This window comes from Cydia pomonella, chromosome 11 (genome assembly GCF_033807575.1).
Source record: "Cydia pomonella isolate Wapato2018A chromosome 11, ilCydPomo1, whole genome shotgun sequence".
Lineage (NCBI taxonomy): Eukaryota > Metazoa > Arthropoda > Insecta > Lepidoptera > Tortricidae > Cydia > Cydia pomonella.
In genome coordinates, this window is record NC_084713.1 from 4,769,135 (window position 1) to 4,792,099 (window position 22,965).

General features: G+C 35.3%; 1 protein-coding gene across 2 annotated transcripts in view; it reads right to left on the reverse strand.

The window, feature by feature from the left end:
- LOC133522664 (serine proteinase stubble-like) overlaps nt 1–20,330 on the reverse strand; it is a 236,706-nt gene extending 216,376 nt beyond the window's left edge. For both annotated transcript variants that reach the window (XM_061858054.1, XM_061858053.1), the window contains exon 1: nt 19,745–20,330. The gene's annotated coding sequence lies outside the window, so the exon portion shown is untranslated. The remainder of the gene's footprint in view (nt 1–19,744) is intronic.
- Nucleotides 20,331–22,965: the final 2,635 nt, after the last annotated feature.

Genomic DNA, 22,965 nt, shown 5'->3' on the forward strand with positions numbered 1-22,965 from the left:
AATAAATATTATAGGACATTATTACACAAAATGACTAAGTCCCACAGTAAGCTCAATAAGGCTTGTGTTGAGGGTACTTATACAACGATATATATAATATATAAATATTTATAAATACTTAAATAAATAGAAAACAAATGAAAAATGTTCCGGGGTGCGGCAAAACTTGGTTGTATATCAGTAATTTGAAACTTAATAAATAAATAAATATTATAGGACATTATTACACAAATTAACTAAGTCCCACAGTAAGCTCAAGAAGGCTAGTGTTGTACTTAGACAACGATATATATAATTACTTAAATACATGGAAAACACCCATGACTCAGGAACAAATATCCATGCTCATCACACAAATAAATGCCCTTACCGGGATTTGAACCCCAAACCATCGGCTTCATAGACAGGGTCACTACCCACTAGGCCAGACCGGTCGTCGTTTTACGTTGATTTTGCGGAGTGCAATGCAACCGGCCCTAAAGTCCCATGCACACCAGATGCGTGTGCGGAAACGTGCACGTGCACGAGCGCATTGTTATATATATATATATATATATATATTATCAAATTACTATAAAGACTTTCTTATTGAATGCATATTAATTATGAGTCCCGCCGAGTTTCTTGCTGGTCCACATTGGGATACCCTCCTCCAATTGAGGGGCGATTTAAATCTTCTCGGGTCAGAGGTGTAGGGTTAAAGCCGGTGTAGCTTTATTTGACGTTCATAAGCGCATTGTAATAAGAACTTGTACTTGAATAATAAACTGTCTTATACGGCATATCTTATGGTATGTTCGTGGAGGCGCGCACCGACGGCTTCCACGCCATCATGCGCAAGCGGGTGGCGTCGCTGGTGCGGCGCGCGCGCGGCAGCGCCAACAGTCTCCTTGCCAGTCGCGGACAGGATAGATGGCGCTTTCTGGCAGTACTGGAGTAGCCTACATGCCCATAATAGTCAACGTACTACATTATAAAATAGTTATTATTTATTAACATAGGTTTAGTATATTAGGTAATAAGTTATAATATGGAAATTTAATTCTGAAATAAATGTTTTTTTTAATACTACGTCAAACAAGCATACGGCCCGCCTGATGGTAAGCAGTCTCCGTAGCCTATGTACGCCTGCAACTCCAGAGGAGTTACGTGCGCGTTGCCGACCCTGAATTGATTTATTTATCTTATCTTTATCTTTACTACACCTTTACATCTTTTAACACACCTTTTGATCTGGTAAACATACAAAGTTCATGAAATCATATAAAATGATATAATACGTTCAGCTGTTTTTTTTCTTTTCTCTCAAGAAATCAACACGTTTTTGCTAACTGTTCATAATTAAGAGATAATCTAATCGTTTGTTTTGTACCCGCGAATTAATTTTTTAAGGTGTTCAAGAAACTTGTATTCGTTAGCTAACTTGTTAGATAAACATAAAAAAGTTCACACATTTAGTTGAATCTCCGTTTTTTAAACAAAAGAACAAATAGATAAGGTCGGTCACTGGACCTCGCATAAAACAGTTACAATTTTGCGAGTTTTTTTAGCGTTAGAAAAAAGGTAAACAGTGTAGACGTCAAGGACATAGCGAGCCAGTCGAAGGGGGGGGGAGGACAAGTTGATTTCACTGGAGGCCTAAGGGGGGGCAGCTGCCCCCTGCCTACTCCCATGCTTGACATGTCCTTATATTGAAAAAAAAAATTATAAACGCTTTTTAAACATTATTTTATATTACTTATGAAAGCAAAAGAAAGTAAATAATCGTATATGATTTATATTTGTTACATATTTGCCGTGACTTATTTTTTTTTTATGTTTATTAATATAAATACACATCTAGGTCGCTTTTACCTTCTTTCTAATGCCAAAAAAAAAAAGATTCATTAAGAAGTCACGAGATGTACAGTTTTGTTATAAAACAGTGTAGAAAATTGCAATTTAGGTCTGGCTGCTATCCACTACCTAGTATATGTGATGTAATAAGAAGACAGATGCAGGTAAGTAACCCAAATATGCGATGACAAACGTTTATTAAATTTATCAACAATTATGTTGCTGAAAAAAAATGTTGTTAACGTATTTATCTACACACATATCATAAACCCTCTATGATGCCTTCAAAATCCGTAAATAATGGCCAACATTACGATAAACTGTTTTGTTACAACAAATATCTTATCTGTTATGATGTTGTAATTCTTTCATAACTACATCAAAATCGATTTGGTTATACATTCAAATTTGGAACATTTCTAAAAAAAAAAAAAATTTGATTTGCCCTCTATTCTAATATCAATCGAGATGCCTTTTTGTTCGAAACAATTCAATTGCATACAATTTTGACATGTCTCGCATGTTAGTTTGTATCGAATGATACGAAAATAGGCCCCCGACTCTAGTTTGTCTCTGAATTAAAAAAAAAACTACGAATGCTTGACATGCGAGAAAAAAGTTTTCATTTACCGCCATTTGACGTACAATTTATCTTATAATTAGTTTTAAGTATAAAATGAATATGTTTTGTTGTTTTTAAAGTAACTATAGCAAAAAGTGTAGGTAACTGTAGCACCAAGAGGAATTGATAAACCAATGTACAACTTGTCAACGTTCCCGATGACGTTTTCCTCTTAAACAATCACTATCTTCTCATTACGAAACTGTCAAATGGCTTCACGTTAAAGGAAAGTGGCCATGATCTTGGTAAATGACTCAAACCTTTTTACATTAAATACTTTTTGAAGCGGGATCCGTTTTTATCGGATAAATATTAAGAGAAATTTGATCTTTCTTACGTCAATAAAGGAATTGTAAAGTGTTTTTTTAGGGAGCCGTCTGAGTATTTATTTTCGGCTTTTCGAAAATTGAACTTTGTGTTGTCGGTTGCTTTCTTTTTTTTAAAAGGACGCATGCATAAATGGGTGTTTAAAGCTTTATTTGACATAGCGTTTCTTTCCAGAGTTTTTTTTTATTGAATTTGTTGCGGTAAACTATAGTCATGTTTTAAAATCGGCGACGTCATTAGAGGGCTAGGACAAGTAGAAACTTCAAGTGACTTTCTGCTGTCACATCCACTTGATGCCCGTGTAAATTCTCACAAGAGCTCCATTTTTATAATCCCTTCTTCTTCTTTATTTGCCATGCCCTAACGGACGTCGGCGACCACCTTTGCCATCTCTCTTCTGCTCTTGGCCATTCTTGCCAGTATGGCTGCGTTATTCACGTTCGTCCATTTCTTAATATTGTCAAGCCAGATGAACCTCCTTCTTCCCCTTCCCCTCTTGCCATCAATTTTTCCTTCCAATATTAGTTGTAGTATATTATATTTGTCATTTCTGTATATATGTCAAAAATAAGATATTTTCCTTTTTTTCACCGTAACCAAAACCTCCAACTTTTTCTCCATTCTTTTAAGTACTTCCACATTCGTAACTCTATCGGTCCAGGATATTTTAGCATGCGCCTATATAGCCACATTTCGAATGCGTTTATAAACTGTAGGTACATAGTTTTTATTTTTCAAAATTTTACAGTTCACATAGCATGAATTACAAGCGCATCTATGTATGTTACCTGGGGGCCTAGCCAAGATAACAATTTTACATCGACAAACACCCAAAAAAATAAAAAATATATCGGGACGACAGATTCTACGAAAATTCACGTGACGAATACACACATTATTTAAGTTTTAATTGACGTTTCCTGTCAAAGATTGTCCTGTCAAATAAATTTTACAAGACTTCATTTACGTTTCAAGCTGTCCGACTCTGGTACTCTTTATCCGTTGGCATTAGACGCGCTCAATCTCTTGCTGTTTTGAAAAATTCACTCAAAGAATATTATTTATCTCTCCCTTAGTGTTTGTATAGTGCATACTTATTATTACTCTGTGGCTGACGGGCTTGCATCATATTTAGCTATCATTCGGTTAATTATTTAATATATATTTATATGTATGTATAGGTATGGTAGGTGTGTAAATGTAGGCTTCATAACATTTTAGCAACACCTATTACTTTTTCGATTAACTTCTCTGTTTCCGCTACCCAATTATTAGCGATAAGACCGCCTGTTGTCTGCTACAATTTATCAATTGTTTCTTTTCTTTTCTTGTATCTTTTTACTGAGGTGTGCCAATAAAGAGTATTCTATCTATCTATTGTCTTCTAACTAAGCCCCCTGACACGCATGTTGAAAACAAACATGTCGAGCTACCCCATCAGGTTTTACACAGGTTTGTATCCTAAAATAACCTAGGACATAGTTATCTAGCCTACGAAGCTCTTCCTCGCCCTTATTAAAGATAACTAATGTCCACAGCTACAAAACCGGCTGTTCTGCTCGCGTTTTTCATTTTTTCCCCTTTTTTCTCCTTTTTCCTTTACCGCCGTCCCACATTGATTTGCAACCGATAATCTATATGCAGTAAACTATTTTTGTACTGTCAAGCACTAAATATGTACCTACTTATAGATGTGGGTGCTAAAATGTGAAAAGTATTTGCACACTTGCTTAACTTCGTTAAATTGAAATGCGGTTTTTTTAAGAGAGAGGGGAGGTAAGCATGTAACTTCCTTTTATCAATTGTGCGGAATAGAAAAGAAATTTGCTCAATTAATATTACTTTTATTCAAATGCGCAGAGGGTCTACTAGAAGTAAATAAATAAACGAATGAACGAAAGTTAGTCCACATTCAGGACATCATCTAAACCTAAGCAATTTAAATCTACCCACAACTGTTTTTTTGCCGATTACACTTTATTAGATTAGAAATAGCCGTAACATTATTATACGAAATTCATAAAACGCTATTTCCATTCAGTTATTTTATATGACCAAATACCTGATGCATTGATGATAACACAAAATTTTGATACCTGATTTGCATGTCACTTTTATCGATTGTCAAAATTTAATATATCACAATAATCCACTGTTTTATTACTCATTAGTCACGACTAGTCATTGAGACAAGTATAATAGCTCCCTAGCACACTGTAACACCTCTCATGGTGATTGTACCGTGTTAAAGTGGAATCATTGGTTGCATTAAAAAGATAGCGAGAGACGTTGAGAAGTTGAGCTGTCATTTGTTTATTTGTTAAGAGAAGTGTACGATTACGCGTAAACGTGACAATCTAATTTACGCTTTAAGGTAAAGCATTATGAGTCACTTTCAATTGGTAGGTTGTATATAGGTGAATAAACTTTTTCTTGTCACTCGTTGCCATGGTTACGGGCGTCTGGGTCACTTTAAATTGTTTGGTTTTGTGGTATTTAAAATCACCAAACATACATTTTTACATCAGTAATAAGCCCTTTACATATTGGTTCATCTTCTAAACATACAAGGTGTAACAAAAATATTGGAGATCAGTTGAATGGGTTGATCGTTCCGTATCGTGTTCTGATTAGAAAAACTAGAAGAAAACATGTTTTGTCGTAATAAATATCTTTTTCTTTGGGGCAAGTCGTCCAAGTCGGCCAATCCTCCATACAAAGACAAAGACCAAATTTTTTTCTCGTCAAAAAATTTTTCTTCTACTTTTTCCTAATCAGAATCCGATACGTTATATGCCCTTAAACGGATCCCGACTATTTTGGTTACAGCTTGTATTTATTCCAATAATGTTACTATTGTCGCATGGTGGATGGGACAGAACAACAAAAAAAGTTGATCTAGCCATATATAGTAACATTTTAAGGCACTGTTAGCTAACACTATTTTTATGAGAAGAAATTGCTGACAAATTTATCCTCGGATTAGGAACTATATATCTTTTTTCACATTTTTTTTAAATAACAAAAATTAATATCACAAAGTATTAATATCAAATAAACGTAAGTTATTTTAACTGTCATACAGTAAGGAACCAATTAAAATATGTAAGGTTTTATTCAAATTGCTAGACATAATAACTAAGCAAGCATTTTTTAATAATTTTAATATAATGTAATTTAACATTGTTGGCATGAGTTGTAATCCAAACGCATCTTCCGCAGTGCTAAGTAACAGGCCAATTCGAACATACACTGATATCAGAATGATATTTGAATCACGAATGTAGTTGCCGACCTTGAATAAATATATAAATAAATATTATAGGACATTATTACACAAATTGACTAAGCCCCACAGTAAGCTCAATAAGGCTTGTGTTGTAGGTACCTAGACAACGATATATATAATATGTTATAATTATAAATACTTAAATACATATAAACACCCATGACTTAGAAACAAATATCCGTGTTCATCACACAAATACACCGTGTTTTTTTTGATTTGCTTTAATTTCGAGGGTGCACTCCTGAGCTTAAATTAAGTAACTTTCTCAAAGACACCGATATTCTAATTACCTCCATTTCGGAGATAATCAATCATTATTTTTTATCTTATAAGGCCCTTACGAGCGTGTACACTTGCCTTAGGGCCTGTTTACTTATTGATTAGTATTTAGTGCGAGTTCATACATTTACTACTAAACGTAAGTACTATCTCGGACGATCGACGTTCGAAATGACATTGATATGTCACAGTTTTCAATTGTTTGGTTGAGTTAAATGTAATGCCCGTGTTACAACAACGCTATATGCAACATTTAGTTACTTTTTATAAAAATAAAAATGGTAAAAAAATAACAAAAAAAATTTTTTTTCTTGCAAATTAACTATGACATTTAGTTTCCTTAAACGTACTTACCAATACCCCGAAGTTAACGCAATTCAATAAAAACACGGTGTATATGCTCTTACCAGGATTTGAACCCGGGACCATCGGCTTCATAGGCAGGGTCACTACCCACTAGACCGGTCGTCAACCGAATAATATATTTTTAAAACAAAACTTTTTTTTTTTACTTGGATATAGTTAAAATTTAAAAACATAATGTATACTTCTTATTTGCCCAATCTGTAGTTACCGTGCGTCTCGCCCACGCCAATACATGTACGGACAAGTACGAGTTAAATGCACGATAACTACATGATATCAGTAGGGCTAAGATGGTCGGCTCTTTATCATTTGTCACCATGCCTGTCACGTTCTAACAAGTATGTAAGCGCGAAAGTGACGGGCATAGTGACATGTGATAAAAATGGAACCATGCTGCCACTGCTGGGTGTGTAGACATCATGCCAAACGTTTACGCTCCGTAGCGAACGAAACAGCTGTCACTGTTGCACTAATATGGAAGAGTGATAGAGAGACACAAAGCGTATCGATGTCGTAGCGCAAGTAGTGTTGGATAAGTTAAGACCTAAGTCCTTTGAGTCGTCTGCTTTAAGACTTGACTCAGATTTTTCAAACTAAATCTAGACATTAAGTTGAAACTTGAGTCCTTATTGAGACCTAAGTGTTTTGTAAAGACTTGAACCTTATAAATAGAACTCACAAATTATATACATACTAAAGTTTTCTAAAAGGCATTGTCTCCACATTAAATTCATGGGTTATGCACAAATCATTAAAAAGCGACATTTTTCCTTAGTGTTACTCGTAAACCTATAACATTTTTGACGAAGTCTTTATTCCAAGACTTGAATCCTCCTTAGTTGCAATCATGCCCTCCCATCTCGAACTAGTTATAATTATTTCTAAATCGATATCAATAGATGGCGCCAAATGTCACAATCAGCCATTACGAAATTCTTATCCTACTTATTAAGACATATTTAACGTGCCATACATTAAAAACACTATAAATGAAATGTAAACATTAATAACAACACGAATTCAATGCATTAATTTACAAAATTTGATACCACAATTATATTGCGATTTGCGAGTTTTGCGACTGACTACGTTATGGGCAACAGCGCACGACGGATATAGCTGTCGAAGTAATAATGAATATCGTCACTAGATGGAGCCACCACGATTCTAGTACCTACGTTTTACGCATGAATCGAGTATTCAACTGGATCAGCCATGAGCGGTGGAGGGAAATGACCGAACGGGATAGTCTTATTTATCTTTCAGTAGGAGTAACAAAGAAAGCATTATTATTGTTTGTCCTTGTCACATAATTTTGAAATGTGAGGACATTTTTTTATTCCCACCGTGAATTTAGTATAGTTTGTGGTACCTACACATAACCCGACCAAATTATATATTATGTTGTCAGGGATCTTAAAATGTGTTTTTAATTTCGTCGCATTGCGTAACTTCTTAGCTCAATAGTGGGACCAGAGTTTTGCCCTAAAAGTTATGATAATTCTAAAGATGGAAAAGTTATGCTTATATGGCATGGGACATATTTTTAAGCATATTTGTAATATAAAAGTTAGAACGAGCGTCAGATATAAATTAGGTATATAATATATTCTTTTATTAATGATTGTTATGTGTTGTCGAGGGAGGTAAAATAATGTAATTCTCAGTATACTAAGTGATATTTTTTTTTATAATCTATTATCCTCATTAAACCAAGATTAAAATTATGTGGGCGCCATGAGGGATTTTGCCTGGTGTTTGACGGGGTTTCTTTGGCTACCTAGTGTGTGTGCACTGTTGTGCATCCATCCAAAAAGGTCATAGCGATCGGTACGCTCTGGTGAAATAGTGGGGCACTTTAATTACAAAAAAAATAATCTCTCTCACAAGTGGGATCCCCGGATTTATGACTATAAATTTCGGTAATTCGAAATCAATTACCGGAATTTATAGATTAATTAAAAAACCAAATAAACCAGTTATTTTTAAAACCAAATAAAGTTAGGAGAAAAGTTAATTCTCGCCGAGGTTCGATACTTGGACCTCCCGCTCGCTAGTCTACGCATCTACCGCTGAGCCATTGTGACAGTTAATGCAGTTACGAAAATTGCTCATCAGTTACAACTGTACCCTTCATAGTCATGTAAGTCATGGAATTTGCAACCTTAGCGCTAAGACGTAAAGTTCACAATAGGATTAATTTACTTAATCATTACATGGTTTTTGAATATTGAATTAAGATGCAAAGTTTAAGGTTCAAATATTTAGATTTTTTTTAATGTGATAATTTGTTAAACTAGAATTAGCTTTTTGTTTTGTGGACATTAAATTAAAGTTATAAAATCCACGACAATACCTCTACGTTCTTAAGTTAATAGACAAAGCATAAAATTTTGAAAAATAGGATAGTTGCTTAAAAATTAATATGCGTTACGGAAATATTAAGGAAAGTTAGAAATTCCTGTGAATAGCTTGCATTATAATAGTATAATCTATTTTAAAAGGCGCCAAATTCATAGCCACGCGCGCTGGACCGTCGACGTGCCGGAGCGCGCGAGCCAATCGTAGCCGACCTAGTGGTAGCGAGCGATACCACGCCCCGCTATGCCGCGCAAGCGTTTGTCTTTTAGAATTGTATTAAAGTTTAACCCTCCATAATGCGTGGTTTAAAACGCACATAGCCCATTTTTTGAAGTACATATCGACACATTATGACTCTAGACACAAACTTTGTGGCCCTAAAAAGTGCTTCAACTGGTCAAATGTAAGCATTGAAAGCAATGTAACAACACAAGTAGGGTTGCAAAGCGTCCGTCAAGCGGCACTCGGCAACATAAATATTCACTTTTAGAGACCCTTGTTTTTGATAAATGACCGGTCATTTGTGACATTTATGGTCATCTTGGTCGTTTAAATTTACAGGCTTAGAGCAATAATTAGTCTTATTTGATGTTAAACTTAAATGAGTTAAACTTTTAACTGCTTCATTCGCGGCAGCTGACATTCACAGGGCTTCATTATGCATCTTTCTCAACTATATTGGTGATAAAATAGAAACCTGGTGCATCTAAATAAGCTGCTCTAACTCTATAAACTATCATCATCTGACAAAATATCAATCAAAAGACGAAAACTGATATTTATTTACCAGTGTGCGTTTGCAAAGTTAGATTGACAATACGACGTATTATATTTGTAGGTTCGCATTTGTTTTTTATTTAATATGGGCTCATTTTCGATTTCATATTGTTCGTATCGGAGGAACCATATAGGCGTAGGCGAACCTTACGCAGCCCCTGAAGGCCACCGAGGTGCATCTGTGTGCGTAAGCATACTACCATACAACTAGGTATTATTAGCGGTGCACGGTGGCGCGAAGGACATAACCTTATTAAGGCGCTACGCGCCGTTTTCGTCGAAAAACGGTTTCTAGTCTAGAGGCTATTTCTTCTAAATGGGTTAACAAAAAATTGTGGAAAAGATATATATGAATGTTCATTTTATGTACAACAATAGCATCATTTGACTTTTATCGTAATATTTATAGTTTCACGGCAAAAAAAATACACATACAAAAAGACACTGCTCATTTCTACTAAATTAATCGATTAAATTATTTTTAAACTAAAAAAATATTTTTTAACAGGTTCTGCGAATACAACACAGCTTTTGCTAATCAGTTAATATTTTTTTAAGAAATCGATCATTTTTTGACATTTCGTGCGTATGCAGCTCGAAAAAGACGTGAACGTCAGTCGTGTGCCAGCTTTTAGACGAGGAGGCTGTATCACTTGTCGCTCCGTGCCTTCCTTGTACTATGAATGCTTGTGCATTTCCCAAGTGCTATAATATCGGAGTAATTGCGGCCAAAGAATAAATAACTGCAGAAAGCTGGGTTGTGACTCGCTTTAGCGCGCGAAACATGGTGTTTCGCAGCTTATTGTTATGAACGTAATGACACTATTTCCAGTTGTGTTTGAGAAAGCTTTTTTAAATATATGTATAATAAGTGTTTTCTAACATGCGCGGACATATAGGCATTCGAATTTTGAGTTTTGTAATAAATTACGATTCCTAAAAAAATATAATTAATTGATTAACATAGGCTATCTATTTACGTTGTATATAGATAGTTGTTTCTTTTTATATTTAAAAATAATTAATCGATTAAATTCAGAAACCATAAAATTTTCAGGATTAATAAACTACCTATTAAAACGTGGTTAGTTTTTTCTAGGATTGTAAAAAAAAAAGAGTATAAGATCGGCGCTCGGCAACATAAATATTTATTTGCGCAATAAGAAAAAAAAAACACTGTTATGTACCTTAGTTTCGAATGCCTCCGAACGTGGTGCAAATTATACTCTACTCTACGAAATTAATTTTATTTTGGAAACTAATAATGTAAGATATTAGGCTGACAATCGCTTTTGTCGTCGAGATATGAACAGGACATTTACTCAAACGGCTTTATACCGGCCTAAGCCGCCAATTTAATATGAAAAGTTAGTATCGGTGTAACATGCTCCGGGCGCCGTTTCATGTTTAATCGTCTGAAATTCATAGATTAGCATAAAAGTGCACGTAAAACCCAATTTCAATCAAAAAATCTTAAAATTACAACTTTGTTTTGCGTGTCTTTTTCATAGAAACCAAAAACTATTATTTTTATTAAACCACACTCGATACGGATATATGAAGTGTGCCACAAAATCATAAATAATTCGTGGTGTATGGTGTATTTTGTGTGTGTGTCCTACTGCGAGGTTACTACGGTACCTTCACCAAATGCATGATCTAGTCATATCAAACAACAAAACGTCTGCAAAAGATGATACTCAAATACGAGTATAGCGCCACCCGCGCGCCTCTGCACTGCATCTTATTCTTTGAACGTCGTTGCGTGTGATCGTCATGAGACATGAGATTGTCGCGGGGACAGAGCGCTTAGCTTCGCTCCGAGGCCCCGACGCTCAAGGGCATTGGGCCGACAATCGTCTTAATACTTGCGACTTACGTCAAAAAACATTATCTATTAGTCTATTATTTTGCTTACGTTGTATATTCATACGGAAAATTATAACATAATTGCCTTTTGCATTGTGTAACGACAATGTAAATTTTTAACATGAAGTTAACTTTTAATAGTTTGAATTGGTTGGCAAGAATCTGAACAATAAAAAAGATTTTTATTTATTTAATGGAGTTAAAGAGGTATTGAGGGTATTCCCGTATATTTTTCGGTTAGTTGAAAATAATGAACTCGAACGTTACAAGTTGATTGTTTTCTAATAAGAATACTTCATTGCATTTACAAAAAAAAAAACAAAAAAAAAACCGACCGAGCTCGAGTAAATCAAGGTCACGTTTTTTTTGTAACTTTGTGACCCTGCTACTCTCTTACATATTAAAAACCACCTTGACCATGTAAATTAACATACCTACCCTTATTATTTCCCCTCCTCTTTCTTTCTTTTTTCGGATACATGGTGCGCGACTGACTACCCGCTGACGCGCTCCAGTGACTTTAATTTGATGTTTTTTACATGTTGAATAATCTGTTTATATCATATATCAAAAATTATAAAAAAATATTTACATGATAGGACAAGTATGGCTACCATGAGTTGACATTTGATTTTTACGCCACAGACTGCGTGAACTCGATCGCACCAATACCTACTTTAATGCAAGCGAGATAAACTACGATCAAGTTCAAGAAGTCGCTAGCGTAAACGTCAAATGCCAACTCATGGTAGCCGTACTGAATAAGCTACAAAACACACTTTGGTGGTTAAAAAATTAAATTAAATAAATACGAAATAAAATTATTTTATTTATTAATTTAAAATTATGGAAAAAAACGTTACACGCTTTTTTTATTGCAATGTTAGAATGTTACACACGCAAAGCAACACCCGTTCAGAATCAAGCTCGTTCATCCACACAACTCGCACAGTGTTCAATAGCGCGAGTTGCGCTAATCGTCTCTCTTATCGTCTAGGTAGTGCACAAATCAGATAATGAAACGATGGGAAGGTAGGTACGGTACGTAGAAACCTAGTTTTTTTCAAGCGACCCATATTTGAATAAAGAGTTTTTAAGAAATATCTGTAAAAATCCGTACTCCTTTTTAAACATTCTAGCTCATATTATGATATAGTACCTGGGCGACCGAGCTTTGCTCGGTTATAACTATTTATTGTAATATGGTGGTGTATAGGTGATAATCTACATAAACTTAAAAAGTAAAATGTAAACTGACAATTATTATTATTTACAATCGATTTTACAGCACTTGTCACAGAGTAATGCCATCTATTGTAATTTCTCTTATTACATAGGTAATTTTTTTACTAAATTAAACTTGTCTAAAACAATAAAAAATTATATATAAACTTGAACATATAAAAAAAAACAATAGTTAGTCACCGGACGAGATTCGAACCCGTCACACTCGATTAGCAGTCCGCGACTTAACCCGCTGGACCAGAAGGACAGTGGCCGGCAACACGAAATTAGCGACCATATTCTGCGTCGAAAGAAAGACGCATGAAAACTCGAAAGCACGCGTTTTCCCAAACATAAGACTAATAATCTAGATAGATTGTATACCCCCAAAAACCCCCATATACCAAATTTCAGCGAAATCGTTAGAGCCGTTTCCGAGATCACAGAAATATATATATATATATATATATATATATATATATATATATATATATATATATATATACAAGAATTGCTCGTTTAAAGGTATAAGATGTAATTTAAGTATATAGGTACTTATTTAAAAAATCGGAATCGGTAAACCTGGTTTTCCCGGTTTTTTCAATTTCGGTGAAACTGGTTCGGTGAATTCAGCTTGGCCCCCCTGATCCCCTCACGTAATTAACCCCTCCCCCCACCCTCTTACTAAATATAATAAGTAATACGGATACAGACGATACGGAGTTAATACGGATTAAACTTTATTTTTGAATCGAAATTTCTTTATAGCAGTTGATGAAATTTCGCTCTTCGTGCTGGGCACTCTGATGCTTGATAGCATAACAAATTAAATACCTAAAATAACCTAATTTTCCTGAATAAATCAAAATATGTTCTCCCTATGAGTTACGTTAAAAACCTACCTATGAGTCATGTCAAACCTTATAATTTCACTTGAAATTGGGATTATTAATAGGGAAGAATAGTTTTCGAATCTAACGAAATAACAGTAATTTTCTATGCAGTTCCATTTCGAGAGAAAATGATTTCCACTAACTAAATCTTAACAAATCACTTTGATTTTGATGTCGATCGCTTCAGGTAGGTTTATAAGTTTCGCTTTTTTGAAAAAAAAATTTTTTTTTTGTTTTGCACATTTAAAAATAGGAAACCTATGAACCTAGTTTGTCATTGTGTCAATAACATACTACTAAATCATGGAAAAACGTTTTCTCTTTTTGTATGGACAATCACGTGGTACACTTCCCTCTTAAGAAGAAAGTGGAGGACGCACGCGAAATCACCTTTTCATACAAACATAGTCCACATTTTTCTCTCTAGATATTAACATTATCAAAAATATTTTGACACAATTTGTTGTATATCAACCACAAGTATGCCTCTACGTTTGATTTTTTTCGATAGGAGTTAGAAGCATTAAATTTTTTGTATGAAATCTAAAATCTATTTTTCGCTCCTAATTTTTATAATAATACACAAATCGAAAAAGTCAAAAGACAAGGTATGTTTAATATAATCAAATTACTTAAAAATATTTTCCTAAATGTCAACATCCAGAGAGGAAAATGGGGACTACGTTTTTATGGAGAACCGGCCGTCCTCTTAAGCACTTATCACGCTATAGCCACATACGGAAATCGCAAGTGCGTGAACTGTCTAACGAGACACTTCCATATTTAGGTACCTATTTTTTTTATGTGGTGGCCTTTATTTTTTAACACAAAATTATCAATTGATCATCCTTAAAAATACTCATTCCTTTCCTGTATACATGCTCTTTTTATATCATAATAAATCTAAGACAATACTGCCTAATATATCTCTAGGTAGGTACCAATATATTTTTTTATTGAATATGCGCATATTTTTTACTTTCGATTTTGACGAACGTTTTAAATCATTTGTATAAGCGCAACCTTGGGCCTCTCAAGGCCACGTGCCGAGCAACCAATGCAACGCTTAGCGCCAAGAGTTATTAAAACAAATCATACCGCTTAATGCCGTGTTCTTTCTGCCCTAATGTGAAGCGCCAGGTACTAGATACCTTCAAACCAGCATAAGAGTCCTCTTTGATTATGCGTTACTGTGTATCTAAAAGTCATAGTTACGCTGGTTTACTCGAATGCTCGTCGCGCCGAAGCAAGCTAAGCGATAAGAACACGACTTGTGATTTGTAACGAAACTTTGATGTCTTAAAGTACCAAATCAAACTTCTATTTACAGTCCAAAAAAAAGTAACATTAAATTATAATTGACATCATAATTGTAAATTGACTTAATTTGTAAATAAATTTTAATTTCGTCATCGATATCTGAAACGCCATCTAGTAATAATTGACCTTAACAATATATGTGACCTCTAGGTTTAGTGCGTGAAAGCTACAACAGATGTCGCAAGAGAGGTATTTCGACGCCATTTCAACGCATGTTAGTTGTGAGAGTTTTATTAGCTCCGTGCGCCATCTAGTTCGTTACTGTGAACTAAAAAATAGCCTACAGGTATTGGATACTTAGGACGGTGCGCGTTTTTAGTATGGGATTGGGTATCTGTACTAGTATTATATGATCTGTGGTTGCAATTAAAAAACTCAATAGAACACTCGAATCGGGACGTAAAAGAATCGGAAGTTTTTTAGAGTCACTCAAAAATTACTGGAGTTCTTAAAAGACTGAGTTCTTACCAACTCTAAGTGCAAGCGATTTGTCACCTTGGCTAGGCACCCAGGTAGGTGTCATTCTGATCTGATATCAGTGTACGTTCGAATTGGCCTGTTAGTAACTAAACGGTAGTAATGTCTAAGTATTCTCATTAAGGTATACCAGTATCTTTATTAAAGAAACATTTCAAAAATGCGGTAAAAATCCGGCTCAAAGGACCAACGTCAAAGAGATAGTTTAGTTAGTTATTTTAATTGAAATGTGTGTACTTGTCCTTGCAACAATGTCAATATATATATATAAGAAATACACAAAGAGACCTAACATCTTTATATCTCCCAAGATTTTTTGCTAGCGAAGTTGATTAACTACTATATTTTTATTTCGTTACTTAGTATTTTGCATTCGATTAATAATTATTTATACGTCGGTACATATTATAATTATAACATCTTGGGGTTCCGAAACGTAATTTTCTTCATTTTCAGGCAGTATACACGGTGTAGCAGGAGGAACCCGAAAGATTTTAACCACGCATTTCTGAGGCCAAAAGAACTAAAATGAGGAGCATACGACATACTCGTTCCTAATTAATGGATTTAGCGGTGCCCTTTGTTATATGTGCGGTAATATACGGTAGCAATAACATACCTTTCATCACACTTGCTCGTAAACGTTGTTATTGTAAGCCAGAATACTGATGTAAAATGAGCTATATTATGCCCACAGGCGGTAATAGTTTTTTTCTTATTTCATTATGCCCATGGGCATATTTTATAATTGTGTCACTAATTCATACGAACCAAGTAAATATAAATTAAGTTTACTGTTAAATACTGACGTTTATAATTTAATTTTTTTTATGTTTAAATATATTAAATCTGAGTAATCAATAGCCGTTTGAATTATTAGAACATAATTTTGAATCGTAACTGAATGCCGAATAGGACGGTGCCTAACCTGTCAAGAACTGATGAATGTTTAATATGTCACCGTGTTTAAGAATTATTTCGCTTAAAATTTAGTTTCTTCGCAAGTGTGATAAAAAACATTGTATGTAACTCCGGGAGTAAGAATAATGCAAATTCGGATCTCCCTCATTCCCGAAATTTCACTAACCTGTCGTTGCACAATTTACTATTATTTACTATTTATTTCCTATCGCTCTTCACATCTATGTACCAAGTTAAGCCGTAAATAATACGTATTAATGGCCGGTCGATACACATTCTAACTCTCACTCGCGCTACTAACATACTCGACGCCGACGCGGACGGATTTATCATCGCTGGATGCGGCTGCGCGCGAGTTCAGGGGAGATAAATATGCAAAATGTCGCGTATTACTAGATTTTATAATAAAATAGACTAATCTTTTGACGAATAATATTAACAGGCTGGCATATAAATATACTGACAAATATGTTTTTGCAGCTGCATATTGTTGGTAATTTTTACAAAAGTAAGAAGGATGTTTTGAAGATATCGCGTTTTTTTTTAAGTAAAAATAGTGTAGTTTTAATCTTTAAAGCCATTTTGTAAAATGATGTTGAATTTTTTTACCTTTAATATGTTCTCAATACTGAGGTGAAAAGTTGTATGTGTCACACGAGAGCAAAGTTATTTTACATCTCGTGTTTTTGAGTCCCTCGCTACGGTCAAGATTCACACAAAATCAACACTCGCAAGAAAAACCAACTCTCCTTTTCCTCTCTTATTGCACAAAGAACTATTGTCAACGTATTTTTGAGCCACCCTGAACTAGATTTGACAGGTAGCTATAAAAATAATGTGTATATAAAAAATAAAAATAGCACTTAAAAAATAATATGTGTATAATGAGTAAAATGATATATTTTTTATTTATTGTCACCGGAATCGCCAATTGCGACATTGAATAAATTAAATGTAGAAAGTTTCTAAGACAAAGAACCGGTGACAATATAAAATAAAAATTGTAATGAAGTCGTAATGCTTTTTAATGACGTTTTAAAAAACGAACCTACCCACAATTTATTATTAGCAGAACACAAAGACTGTTAACTGTTTAGGCTTTTAAGCAATTTAGCCCGACCAGGTGCTATAACACCGCTTTAGTTATTTGATTTTTGTAGTGACTAATTGATACCGTATATGAAAAATCATAAAAAATCCAGGGATAAGATTTTGTGGTTTTACGGTTATCTGGGTTAAATGAATAAATAAAGTACCTAATAAAATAAATATAATTATTTAAAAATAATCTTATTGTCATGCATGGCATGACATATGAATATTATAAGCAAAATGTCATAAAACAATACGCAATCACATATGGAAAGCTTGATGGCTATGATACTAAAATGTCTAAATTATTTATTTAATAGATACCTGCCTACGTTACTTTTGTATTCTTAATATCTGTCAAAGGCATCAGTTCGTCGTATTAATTTTTCCGCAACTTTATTGATAATAATAGTACATTTCAATGCAAGTGTGCAAAGTATGTCATTATTTACGAGTCCCGAGAGTATGAAAACACTCTCACAGTTGCAAACTAAGTGGAATTATTTTGCTACAACTAAATTTTAAGTGAAAATACTAATTAGCTGGTTTTAATTTTTATTTTTTTCTGTTATCGTTAACGTGAGACAATGATAGTTTCATTCAACCAATAAAATGTTTTAGGGAAATATCGTAATACCTATATAACATTTTATTTATACAATAACAAATAAATATTTAAGACAGGTTAAGATACACTAAAACAGTATGTTTGCAATGTACAAAGGCGAACTTGTAATAGTGAAATGAATAAAAAAATGTTTAAAGTTTTAGGACATCCAAACTCATTGGTGTGGACGTATGGATTACGTTCAAAAATAAATTTAACTAAGTTAGAAGAATAAAAAGCCCTAGTTCGCAAAAACCAACTTTGCTGACGCTAAACAGCTACGTAAAGTGACACTTTTTGAGCAATTGTACCTATTATATTACTTATTATTAAAAGGGTTTTTTTGTTCGTCTTTAATTTTAGATTAGGTATTTTTAGGGTTCCGTACCCAAGGGTCAAACGGGACCCTATTACTGAGACTTCGCTGTCCGCCCGTCTCCGTCCGTCCGTCCGTCCGTCCGTCCGTCAGTCCGTCAGTCCGTCCGTCCGTCTGTCACCAGGCTGTATCTCATGAACCGAGATAGCTAGACAGTTGAAATTTTCACAGATGATGTATTTCTGTTGCCGCTATAACGACAAATACTAAAAACAGAATAAAATAAATAAGAGGGGCTCCCATACAACAAACATAATCTTTTTGCCGTTTTTATAAATAATGGTACGGAACGCTTCGTGCGCGAGTCCGTCTCGCACTTGTTTTATTTAAAATACTGAGATACGTACCTACGTTAAAATACGTTGTGTTCACGTTTCGTTAAAATATTTTTTTTTTTTCAAATTTTATTTTTAGGTAAGTCGGTACAATTTTATCCAATGCAGAATTAATTAATAAACAACTACCTCCCACCTTGTTTGACACCTCAAAAACAAATAGGATTTTTCCCATTTATGTGCGTATCGTAAATAGGAAATAGATTTTATACTTTGGCGTTCCATATTAATTGCAATTATTTTATAGCTCTTTTGTTTAAATTTTAATAAGTATACAATAGTTTCTTGATAATTAAATGTATTTTATTTGCATTACCATTTAACATTAACCCATTCATATTCATCTCACAGACAATTTCCAATTTACATCACATTTGCAGTTACATCGTCCGATGCAGTTAATGGGTACATTAACTTACATTAAATCCTCATAAATTTGGTTCTCATAATACCGTAACGCTCATATGCCAAATGGCAAAACCGGGTAAGTGCGTTTTCACACTTTCTCAGGCTCTTCCAGGCGGCGCGCATCTGCCGGCGCGCCGCTCCGCCGATTTCGTGCATTTTTTGCAAGTGACGACTTGGATTTCTAAATAATTTAAATGCGCGCACGATACGCAGATACGGTATACAGAATCTTACTTAAGATCTTCTAACGTAAGACACAAAACTCGTAACATAATTTAAAAAAATATTTTTTATAGTGTATTTTAATAAACACTATCCACGATCCTTCTTAATTTACTTCCTACTAAAAAAATAAAAAAACTTACGTGTTAATAAAAACAACGTAACTAAATCCGTTCAAAGCACAAAACCATGTCACTGTCACAGGCCACTGATCGGGAGTACTGCGCGTGCGCGAACGAGGACGGCTGCAGCGAGACTGGCGGCGCGCGCGCCGGTGAAATGAACGCACCTTGCAGTTTTATGAGACGAGTTTACTAAAGCGCTTTGATACACCTTACTTAATTCAATCGTGATAAGTAGCATCCTAACTAGAATATATAGCATCCTAAAAATTTGTTCCCAGTTAGTACTTTCAGATACTCTTACTAGGCTACTTTTTTGGATGGTATATACCTTATTTGCTTAAATATAACAGTGAAATTAATCGGTGTCGGCGTCGGACATGGTGAAATGAACGCACCTTGCAGTTTTATGAGACAAGTATACTAAAGGAGTTCTAATCATGTTGCGGGAATCATTTCAATTAATTATTGTTTATTTCACAAGTATTTTTTTATAAGTTTACAGGTAAGATACGCCAACACACTTATAAGGAATATTAAAATATTAAATTACAAAGAACACATACAAATTACCAGCGAGAGGACACTTTTTAACGATAACGCCGTATTCGACTTAATTAAATTGTTTTTTAGTCGATATTGGCGTCAGAGATATACTTTGCGTGCATTTATAAGTCATTTATTATAAAATAAAGTATATACAAACTACATTTAAGTTACAAGAATTATAACTATTTATAAAATAAACTAATATAACTAAACCTAACTAAAAAAATAAAATAACTAAAATCTACCCTCCAACCCTTGGCCTCTTGGCAGAGTTCCCATCACGGAGGCAGCATTCCCGCGCTGTATCGCAATAGCGAGTCTTTGCGCGAGAAAGCTGCCCGCGCGAGGGTCTCCTGTTGCCTCTCTTAATCGCTTCCCGAGCTCCTTGTGGAGCCCTCGCGCACCTTTGCCCCACGGCCCGAGTGTCTCGACGCCAAAGGCTACGAACTCGTAGTTGGCGCCGAGACAGCTATATTTGTTGTCCTTGTGTCGTTCTCGGGCGTCTGCCGCTGCCCCGGCATGTCTGCTGGTCGCTAAAATGTAGGACGCCGCCAACGTGTCGGCACAGGTAGCGTCCCACACCAGCGCACGGCCCATCCTCCAAGGGATCAACGACATCCCGTCCGGGCGCTTGCCATCGTCCCGCACGATCTGGGGCTCCAGAGCTGCGGGGACGCCGGCGCTGACGAGAGCCCTTCTAAGGATGTCATTGAGAGCGGAGTGACGAGACAGGCGGCCGGCGCCCGAGGAGCAGGAAAGGCCGTGATGACCAAGCCGGTCCACTGAGGCCCCACAAGAAACACAGCTGTGGTCAGCGCAGATGGGGATTCCGAGACGGAGACCGACGGCTATGCGCAGAGTACTTGGGTCTATTAAAGTACCCGCGTTGGGCGAGGGATAGGCATGAAGCCAGTGACCTGATTCCACTTTTGATGCTGCCAAGAGTCTCGCGAGGTCCTTACCTGAAGATGTAGCTATAAGTGTATTTAGAGTGGCAACGGAGGTCATCGTGTCCCAAGCCCTTTGTTTTTTAGGTCTGGAAGGAAAATTTGGACTTGGTCCAGCTAGCCAAGCATTCGTGGCCCCATCCAAGCACGCAATCTTGCAGTTTGTAGCCGTAGGGGCTTTAAGGATTTTACCTGCGAGATCAGACGTGCTGTGGATGGAGGACAGGAAAGCCGGCAAAGCGACGCCAGAAATATTACGCGTTCCTAAGCCGCCGAATCTTACTGGTAGACAAGCTTGAGTCCAGGCCTGCTCGCTAAAATGAACGTTAAGAAAATAACTTGTAAATTAGTTGTATTTCAAGTTGTGTAAGTCCAGATGAACTTATATTAATCAAGATGAAACCAGGAAATCGTGGGAATGTTTATTTACAAACAGAGTTCTAGTAGTACACTTTACCTATAAGAAATGCCATGTAATTTACCTAATAATTATTATTCTTCCAACTAAATTATTCATAGAGAGAATTATGTTTTTACAAGCTTTTGTTAATTAACTTGCCCTGTTATTATGTATGTATGTTTGTGTGGATAAAATCTTGGAAGCTAAATTTGACCCACTTCCCAGTTTGCGATTGAGCTGAAATTTTGCATACATATGTAAGTCGGGTGACAATGCAATATTATGTTACCATTGAGCTAATCTGATGATGAAGATAGAAGGTAGCCATGGGAACTCTATGATAAAACAACGAAACCTAATTGTGCTTGGTGTTTTTCGAATTGTCTCGATGAGTATTAGTTGTCTGTGGAAAGAAATGTAAAGTCAGCGATAAAAGCTTGTAGATACTAAACGTGAAATTTTGAAAAAAAAAATATCTTTGTCAACCTCAAACCCCACAATTAAAAATCTTGCAGGTTTTTGGAGTTTTCTTACTCATGTGAGTACAAAACTTTAAACGGCAGCTCAAGTTGCACCACTTGTCTAATTCACGATCATAGGTACACCGATAGGACGGGTGCAATTTGGTTTGACGTTTAAAAAGTGCGAAGACAATTGTTTACTACATTTAAATCGATGCCTAAAAAAGTAGTATTAAGCATGTATTTGTATATATTTTAATCGTTTTTACAATCAATTTAACTGAATTATTATTCGATTTAATCTCTTTTATTGTCAGAATGACTAGAATTAATGTCAGATATTTACAGTTGAAATAAGAATAAATCAGAGAGGTTTGTTCAAAATATTGTAAAGTAACTAACACTCAATGAATATTGTTTTATTCAAGGATGAGTCACATTTGTTATAAGTTATAACAATTTAGAAATTACTTCCTATCGATATCGATGACACTCGAGTCGAGATTTAATTATTCACTAGCATCAATAAACGTCTTAAAGCTGCTTACAGACGGGCGTACCAGACCGCTACCTTGGTCCAGTCCGAGTATTGTTCGATTGTGTGTAATGTGGCCCGTCTTATTTCCATTAAGGACGTAGCTACAAATGAGAGCAAAAGAAATAATTTGACCGAACCACGGTCGGCTGCCTGTACGCCAGTCTGTAACGGCTTTAACGACTAACATCAACAAACTTCTGTGGTCCAGTATTCTAGTACCTACGCTATAAACTAGTGGAATCGTAAACACTATAAAATGACGGTTAAACTCTGAATTTACGGAGGATTTACCGTTCTCTGCACGCAGCATGCAGTTTTATGAGGCGACAACTTGCTAAAAGCAATCC